The 9,708-nt window shown below is 37.7% G+C and overlaps 1 pseudogene; it reads left to right on the top strand.

Annotated features, from left to right (window-relative positions):
* Positions 1-1,540: 1,540 nt before the first annotated feature.
* On the top strand, positions 1,541-2,002 carry LOC110285122 (prefoldin subunit 5 pseudogene; annotated as a pseudogene).
* The last annotated feature ends 7,706 nt before the right edge of the window (positions 2,003-9,708 follow it).

The raw sequence follows: 9,708 nt of genomic DNA, 5'->3' as shown, positions 1-9,708 counted from the left end.
AGTCATGCTGAAACTGATATTTTTGAATAGCACAAAATTTACAATAAATTAAAATGAAAATTATTCAATCCATCTTACTTTGTGAGTCAGGTGAAATGATTTTGTATTATTTTGTATGCATGTGTGCAGTGTTTTAATTGACTTTTTATATTTCCAATTATACTTCATTACAGAGTGACTACAGCATGCTATATTTATTTCTACAAAGCAATATAGGTATGAGCAAGGAAGAAATTAACATGTCTACCAGAAAAAGTGTGGTTTCAAGCAACAGAGGTGAAGCATCGTAGCCTTTCCTGTGGTCCCGAGGTACAAGTGTCACCACCAGGCATAAGTCATAACATTATTCTTTTTAAATGCCTCTATCAACAGCTACCCATCGTTTTGAAGTAAAAATATTGTTATAGCTCCAGATCCCATGCCTACATTAGAAGCACCATGAAGGAATTTCAGGGTTGTGTTAGGCTTTGGGATAAGATCCACTCTAGCATTGTTCAACTCTCATAAACTTTTTTTTCTCTCTCTCCTTACAATCACTATCAAAGAAATGAAAGGCACTTTGTTGTAACTGTCTCTGAGTCTATAATTCTTGTTTCTCCAGAAGTTTATCAAATTGCCCAGGCAACTAGACACCAAGCAATCAGGAGTCATTGGTGACACATCCCATATGATAGACACATAATAATTAAAAAGCCAAATCTTTTTCTTTCTCACTGTTATTCCAGATTCAGAAAAAAATTAGCAGTGAACATACAATGTGCAATACTCATTGATTACATAGAATGCAGCCTTCTTCTTCTCTTTGCAACTTAAATCAGGGAAACCCCTCTGTATCCTGTGGGCTTTAACTCTCCTTTAAAAAAATCAGCATCCTGCTTCCTCATAGTGTTAAGAACTCGCAGAATAAATCAGTTACCAAAAGCATATTTGGATTCAGTGTTCTTTTGAAAAACCAAAACATTGCAGGCTATGCCAACTTTTTCTTGTGACCAGCAAACTTTCCAGTGCATACATGGGCTAGTGATGACCATAGCATCAAACAGTGGATCCTAGAAAATATTGCAAATATGGAAATGGGGAGAGACTTATTAATATAGCTGATTGTGAGATTTTAATTAACACACCAAAAAAGAAAAGTATCAGTATACTAACTATATTTGTCTAATACATATTCTGTTTTTTTAAAAGTGAAACACTAAAGATTGTAGGATAATCATAATTTTCTTCAAATCACATCCAGAATTTGATCTTATTCTTTTCTTATTTCTATTTAAATCATATTTTTTCTAAATTAGAGATCACATACATTTTAGCTGTGATTATATTTTGTCTGCATTCTTGCTTTGTTATTTGTGCTTTATGCAATAGCCTTTTTGTGTTGAATTATAAACAGTAAGCTTTAGGTTTGGAGATGATCATTATGAAGGACTTTCACTGTGAAGAAGTTCTCCCAGCATTAGATTTGGGATTCTAATTTCTCTGCCCTATTTCCATAATTACTTAAAAACTATCTTCTACTTCCGCAGTCCTCCTTACCAACATGGCGTAGTCCATTAGCATCACTGAGCTGAATCTGCTACAACTGGAAATGCTCAAGAACCCTATAGACCAGGAAGTGGAGATTTTATCTACGTCCACTGCTCAGATCAAGGTGCTACAGACCAAGTGTGTGGAAGTGAAGGACTGTATGAACGTGCTGAACAAGAGCAGCAAGGGAAAAGAAATACTGGTCCCACAGTTCTATGTATGTCCCCAGGAAGCTACATGTTGTGAAACATGTGCTTATCAATGTGGGAACTGGCTACTACAAGGAGAAGACAGCTGAGGATGCCAAGGATTTCTTCAAAAGAAGATAGATTTTTTTTTACCAAACAGATGGAGAAAAATCCAGCCAGTACTGCAGGAAAAACATGCCGTGAAACAGGTTGTCATGGAAATGATGAGCCAGAAGATTCAGTAGCTCACAGCCCGGGGGGCAAAGCAGGCTACTGCCAAGACATGAGAATGTGTTGCAGAAATGAGGCAGAGAGAGACCCTTTTTCAAGGGGCCTAGGACTTTTTCCGGCAATGATCTCCTGGGAAAGTGGCCTGGGAAAGTGTCTGGGAAGAGAGGGTCTTGTGTTTAATGCTATTAAATGTGCCAGCTGCACACACACACACACACACACACACACACACACACACACACACAAAACAAAAACAAAACAAAAAAACCCTATCTTCTAGAGCTAGAGAGATGACTCAGTGGTTAAAAGCACTTGCTTCTCTTACACAACGAAAATCTGCCAGTACATGAGAATATATGTGCTGCATGCAAATACACATGTACACAGAAAATAATTTAAAAAATCTCAAAAAATTCCTTAATTTTATAATCAGCTGAAGAACCTCTTTCTTATTTCTATTGTTGGTGCATGTTAATTTATTAAACTAAACCAATCGCTCTAAGGAGATCTTGCAAAAATGATAGACAAGCACATGTATTTATCATTACAGATGGAAATTTCTCCACAATACTCCAAGTTTCCTTACTGAGTAATATTTTACAAGTTTAATCAACATATATTAATAACAAAGTGCTTTGCTAGGTGCTTAGCTAGACCCACATGTGAGTATTATACAGTCTTCGGCTCAAACTAAGGGAGGCAAGAGAAAACCTTGGTTCTCATCATTTATTTATTTAATTAGCATAATTAACATCTTTATATAATGGTAATATATAAAGTGATTAGAAAAACTCCATGTGACTAAAAAGCAGTGCATTTTAAGGAAAGAAGAATATATTGGAAATAGTGAGAAGCATGTCTGTCTGTCAGTTGTGGAAAAGCTGGGCAAAATATAGGGAGTTCCCAAGAACTGGATTGTAACATAGCTTCTTCATGAAACAAAATATAATTCTTATCATGAGGTGGGCAGTAGAAAAAAGAAAGCATCTATATAGATGCAAAAGTCTTTGAGAAATATGATAGATAAAACAACAGCAAAGCAAAGGAAACCATGAACTTGTAGCATATTTGGGGTTGCAATGGGATGACCAAAGTGGGTAGCAACTGAAAAGAAACATGAAGCTAGAGGAAAGAAAGAAAGAAAGAAAGAAAGAAAGAAAGAAAGAAAGAAAGAAAGAAAGAAAGAAAAAGAGAGAGAGAGAGAGAAAGAAAGAAAGAAAGAAAGAAAGAAAGAAAGAAAGAAAGAAAGAAAGAAAGAAAGAAAGAAGGAAGAAAGTAAGGAGGAAGAAAGAGAAAGAAAGAAAGAAAGAAAGAAAGAAAGAAAGAAAGAAAGAAAGAAAGAAAGAAAGGAAGGAAGGAAGGAAGGAAGGAAGGAAGGAAGGAAGGAAGAAAGAAAGAAAGAAAGAAAGAAAGAAAGAAAGAAAGAAAGAAAGAAAGAAAGAAAGAAAGAAAGAAAGAAAGAAAGAAAGAAAAGATTAGATTAGCATAAACTGTTCAAGGAAGTAAAAAAATCAAAAAATCCAGGGAAAAAAAGATGATTTAAAGCCTAGCACAGTTACAGACATCTTTAGTCATCATGCTTTGGAGATGAAGGGAGAGAGAAAATATGAGGCTAGTATCAGCTATGTACCAGGCTTTAGGCCAACTACAGGAGACTGTGTCTCAAAATCAAACAATAAATAACAATAAAAATAAAACCCCCAAAACATAAAATGGGCCTCATTATCCTCCTAGATGAATATTTTCAATCACAACTTCAATGATAAATGTAATTTTTTAACTAAATAAGAAACATTGATGCTAGGTAAATTAATTCATTGCTCCTAAAACATTGCAAAGTTCACACACTAATTTCCCTAAATATAGACAATATGTCAACAACAGATCCAAAGTAAAAATCCATCTGGATCTTTCACAGTGTACATGTAACAGAAGCTATGAGAAATAGTATGCAATTTGTATATTTCTACATTTATCTTTAGTTCTTATATATACATATTCAAAAACATCACATTTCTAATTAATGTTGAAAATAGACAGGCAGGAAAGGATTAATGATAAAATGGCCTGTCACCAGCACTGAATATAGGTTTGACCACCTGAGACTCATTTTTAATTGATCCCTTAGGGGAAGTGAAATGAGCAGTTATTTACCTGCCTGAAATGAACACTGTGGCAATCATACTTTTCCCTGTCTCCTCTACAGTTAATACTTCCTTTGTGATCACTAATGTCTCCAATTTCATTTACTTATTAGATTTGGTTGTTAACTCACCACAAGCAATAATTTCTGTGGAGATGAATACTGAATGGAAATTGCTTAATTACTAAAGTTTTATTTGTGCTATATTTATAAATGTTTGACTGGTTAAGGCTGAGAGTAAAATGACTTTGGAATGTCTTTGCACAAGTGAAGGACTTTGGTGGGCTGTAACTTCATTAAATAGTTTGTGGCATCATATGAAAAGGGTGGGTGTATTGTCTATCAGCCAAATAATGACAACTATAGAAAAGGTCAGTCAGCATGGTCATTTTAATGAGAATAACCTATAGGTTGCTGCTCTGCTTATATGCACTGGCTAGTGGATTCAAAGGGCTGGTTTTAAAAGCTTGTTTATTAGTTTGTTGGTTTGCTTGGCTGAAAACGGAAGCTAGGGCATTGTACCTGTTAGGCAAGTGTTCTTTTATGAATCTCCATACTATTTATCTCTGCTTTAGAGTTTTCCAAGGAAAGATGAATGAATGCTGCTTATATTACAATGATAATTTGGGTTCCCTGAAACTGTTTGCCCAAAGATGAGAGAGTCCACACATAAGAAATTGAGAGACTCTTAACTGTGATTGGCAAATAAAGATAACAGCAGTCAATAGCTAGGGAGAAGAGACACAGGTAGGGTTTAGGTTTCTAGAGCTTGAGACCATGAGGAGGAAGAGAGGGAGAAGAAAAAGATGCCATGAGATAGAGAAGATATGCAGGAGAGGAGAAAAGAGAGCTGCCATGAGCTAAGGGCCAAGAAAATATGACCCAGAGAGCTGCCTAATTGGAGCTAAGAGCAGCCCAGATGAAACATAGTAAGAAATACTTGGGTTACGGATAAGAGGTACATTCTAACAGCATGAAGGGTAGGCAGTTGCCTAGCTATTGTGCTACTTAAAGCATATTAAAATATGAAGGCTGTGTGTATATGTCTTTCATCCAGGATCATAATTGGTCTAAGGCAGGAAGAAAACCCACACCAGGATTTAAAACTTTTTTTTTTTTTTTACTACAGTTACATACTGGCAAATTGATAAATATGTTCTATCATATATATATAGAACATATATGTATGTTCTATCATATACATATATGTTATATATCATATATATATAGACCATATATGTATATGTATGTATATGTTCTATCATATACATATATGTTATATATATACATACATATATATATATATATATATATATATATATATATATATATATATATTTGTATGAACCTCATATGTCTTTTTAATCAAACTTTTATTTTATATACTGGATACAAGGACTTTTGTCTTACTATTCTTCTGTTAACCATGTTGTTTCAGATAAGCCCAAATCACTTCTTTGATGGTCTCTGGAGTGTGTAAAACATTTAGAGAAAAAAAATTGAAAGCAAGCCATCACTGGTTCCTTACCTCTTGAATACTATTTATTATTTAGAAAATAAATCAACTCACCATCTGAAGAGAAAAGCATTAAAATTTACATATAGAAGTCAAGTGGGACTCTTTTCCAGACCGGATATACCAAACTATTGGAGCCTACTGATATGTTTCTTATTGTGAACCTAAAAAGTGTCAGTGATCAAAAATAATACAGACTTGTGGAAAACCGGTTTCCTGGAGAATATGTGAAAGCTGTAAAAACAGACAGAATGTAGAGGAGGATGTTCTGATGTGAGCAAATAGGAATTTAAGCAAATTAGTCATCAGTACTAAGTGGAAAAAATGTTTTCCAGTACCAGTGAATGAAGAAATCTATTGGGTAGTGTTGGTGCATTTGTCATGTTTGGCTTGACCAATGTATTTAAGTGTATATTCAAGAAAGAAACCTGAAGTCTGGTGGAATCAATTAAGTACTTGCCTTCCACTTTAATTATGAAGACCTTGTGAAGAATCTTGCATCCAGATTGTTGCAGGAAGTGAACAGGTTGGATATACAAGATCAAATAGTGGTCAATACTCAGATGTTTCTGCAAAATTGACAACATAAATGCAGATTAATCACCAGGACCAGATGGCGTCTACCCGGGGGCTTTAAGGGACTCTAGAATGAAACAGAGACAGTTGGCCATGTGCAGTGAGTCATTTCAAAGGAAAAGTGTGTGAGAAGGAAAGACAAGTCATTTACAGACTCAACTTCTTCAGGGAGAGACCTGGGACAAATCCCATCTCAACAACGAAGAATTATTACCACACAATTCAAAACTGTGTGCCCTACTTACTCAAAAGCATATGCAAAGCTCACTTATCTTTGAAATAATGCCACATGAATTGATTTGTACATTTCATTAAATAAAATGTATATATGTATATGTGTCTTTTTATCTTTCACTCACATGTGTTTGTGAGAACATAAAAAGAGACATGAAGACTAAGAGAACAACTGTGTTTATGAGGATAAGTTTCACTAGTGCTACTCTCAGGATGATGTAATAATACTGGACATTTCATTTGTGTTGTTGGGAAAATGTGAACTGTGAAGAGGAAGGAGACAATCAAATCTTCAGATGAGAACACAATGTTTCTTCAGAAGGCATCTCTGACTAGAGGATGAACTTGTCATTCAAAAATTAAAATTCTTACTTCATTATCTGCTCATGCATTACAGACATTTCCACAGCTCTAAGACAGAACAGAAGAATATCATTCTGTCTGTTGTGGCCTTTGCCAAACTAGCTAATTGGTGTCAAAGGGTAAAATTGTGGCTATGGCAACTAAAGAAATATAAAATGTTTGAAAATTAAACTGAGTCTTTTTATTGCTTTGTTATATTCTTCTACTCCTCCTTGTCCTGTTCATATTTTGTGTCTTGAATAGGGGAATTATACTGTGATATCTAGTACAGTAATATGAGTTGGATGTCTCCCCATAGATCTGAAGTGTCTGGTCTCTAGAAAAAGCCTCCCTTACCCATGCCCCATATCTTACTTTATTTCCTTTTTATTGAAGCTATCAAGTTTTTAACTCTTTACTCTGCTCAGTTTTAGCCTGATTAATTTTCTTCCTATTTTTCTGAACAATGAAAAGAGGAATGGTGTACAGTGAATTTCTGCCTTCTCTCATGAAAAACCTACCAACATACCTGTATTTTTACCTTTGTAGGCTGTGTCCTCCATCACAATGGGCAATGCCACTTCTCTTCTACTGATGTTTCCTTTCCTAGAGATGACATTCTTTTTCTTGTGTTCTTGCTTTCTACAACGATGCCACCATCTATTTGTCGAACATCTGCCTTTCTACTAAGTCAATCAGACTCACATGTCTAAATACACATACACACACACACATAATATATACATATATATAATATATACATATATATGCATGATACATACACATAATATATACACATATATAATATATAATATATACACATATACACATATATCTCTGTGCAAGAAACAAATACATTGAAATCTCATGGCAATAAACCCACTAGCTACTATGCTCTTTTTCAGCAAAATACTATGAAAGCGTTATTATTGGCAACTATTGTTTTCTTTGTTCACTTAAATTAGTGTTTATTCTCCTTGGTAAAATAGAGATTATTCTTATCAAAACATCTGGATGCCCCACGTTCCTAATTAATTCATTAGACATTCCTTACTCTATCATAAAATGCTTTATATTTTTTTAGAGCATTGACCAATTTCCATCTTTGTAAAAGCTTTTCATTTTGATCATTCTATTTCTGGGTCTTCTATTTTATTGGTGGCTTCACATTGTCTTTGCCAAGAACTTTTATTATCACCTCTAACTAAGAATAATCTAAACCTCAGATAGATGACTGTACTCCCATGTTCACTGAAGCTTTAGTTGTAATATCTAGACATAGAAAAAAATCTATTCATCAAGAGAACAACAGGAATATAGTCTGTCCAGACCAGAAATAATACTATCCACAGTTCAAAGAAAATGAAGAAGTACAGTGACCTAATTATGATGATGTGTTAGTAAATATTCTCTATAAGAATAGAATCGACAGAATGAACATATATCAACTGGAATTTATTAGGTAAGCTTATATTATTGACATATAATGATCAGTTTAAAAATGTTTGACTTCAGTCAGAGGACAGTGACCTGCCCTGCAGGGAGCGCCATCTTGGCTCCGGGACTCCGCCGAACTTAGTCTACAGGTTAGAGTGAGGACCACAGGGGCAGACAGCTTCTGGGACAGGCAGGAGCCACAGAGCCGCTGAGGCAGCACCCTTTTGGGGCCGCAGACATCCGGCACCCTCCCAGTCGGAGGACAGTGACCTGCCCTGCAGGGAGCGCCATCTTGGCTCCGGGACTCCGCCAAGCTTAGTCTCTACAGGTCAGAGTGGGGACCACGGGGACAGACGGCTTCTGGGACAGGCAGGAGCCACAGAGCCGCTGAGGCAGCACCCTTTTGGGGCCGCAGACTTCCGGCACCCTCCCAGCCGGAGGACAGAGACCTGCCCTGCAGAGAGTGCCATCTTGGCTCCGGGACTCCGCCGAACTTAGTCTACAGGTTAGAGTGAGGACCACAGAGGCAGACAGCTTCTGGGACAGGCGGGAGCCACAGAGCCGCTGAGGCAGCACCCTTTTGGGGCCGCAGACATCCGGCACCCTCCCAGTCGGAGGACAGTGACCTGCCCTGCAGGGAACCCCATCTGGGCTCCGGGACTCCGCCGAGCTTAGTCTCTACAGGTCAGAGTGGGGACCACGGGAGCAGACGGCTTCTGGGACAGGCGGGAGCGACAGAGCTGCTGAGGCAGCACCCTTTAGGGGCCGCAGACATCCGGCACCCTCCCAGTCGGAGGACAGTGACCTGCCCTGCAGGGAGCGCCATCTTGGCTCCGGGACTCCGCCGAACTTAGTCTGTACAGGTCAGAGTGAGGACCACAGAGGCAGACAGCTTCTGGGACAGGCGGGAGCCACAGAACCGCTGAGGCAGCAGCCTTTTGGGGCCGCAGACATCCGACACCCTCCCAGCCGGAGAACAGTGACCTGCCCTGCAGGGAGCGCCATCTTGGCTCCGGGACTCCGCCGAACTTAGTCTGTACAGGTCTGCTGACAGAGGATACTCAGAATCCCCAGAAGAACAACCTCTGAAGAGAGACAACTATAACAACTCCAGAGATTACCAGATGGCGAGAGGTAAAGGTAAGAATCTTACTAACAGAAACCAAGACCACTCACCATCATCAGGACCCAGCACTCCCACTTCGCCCAGTCCAGGGCACCCCAACACACCTGAAAAACTAGACCTGGATTTAAAAGCATATCTCATGATGATGGTAGAGGACATCAAGAAGGACTTTAAAGAACTACAGGAGAACATGGCTAAAGAGTTACAAGTCCTTAAAGAAAAACAGGAAAACACAACCAAACTGGTAGAAGTCCTTAAAGAGAAACAGGAAAACACATCCAATCAGATGATGGAAATGAACAAAACCATACTAGACCTAAAAAGGGAAGTAGACACAATAAAGAAAACCCAAAATGAGGCAACACTGGAGATAGAAACCCTAGGAAAG

Source organism: Mus caroli, unplaced genomic scaffold, assembly GCF_978045245.1.
Source record: "Mus caroli unplaced genomic scaffold, Mus_caroli_1 scaffold_19, whole genome shotgun sequence".
NCBI classification, from domain to species: Eukaryota; Metazoa; Chordata; class Mammalia; order Rodentia; family Muridae; genus Mus; species Mus caroli.
This window is presented reverse-complemented; position numbering and strand designations above follow the sequence as displayed.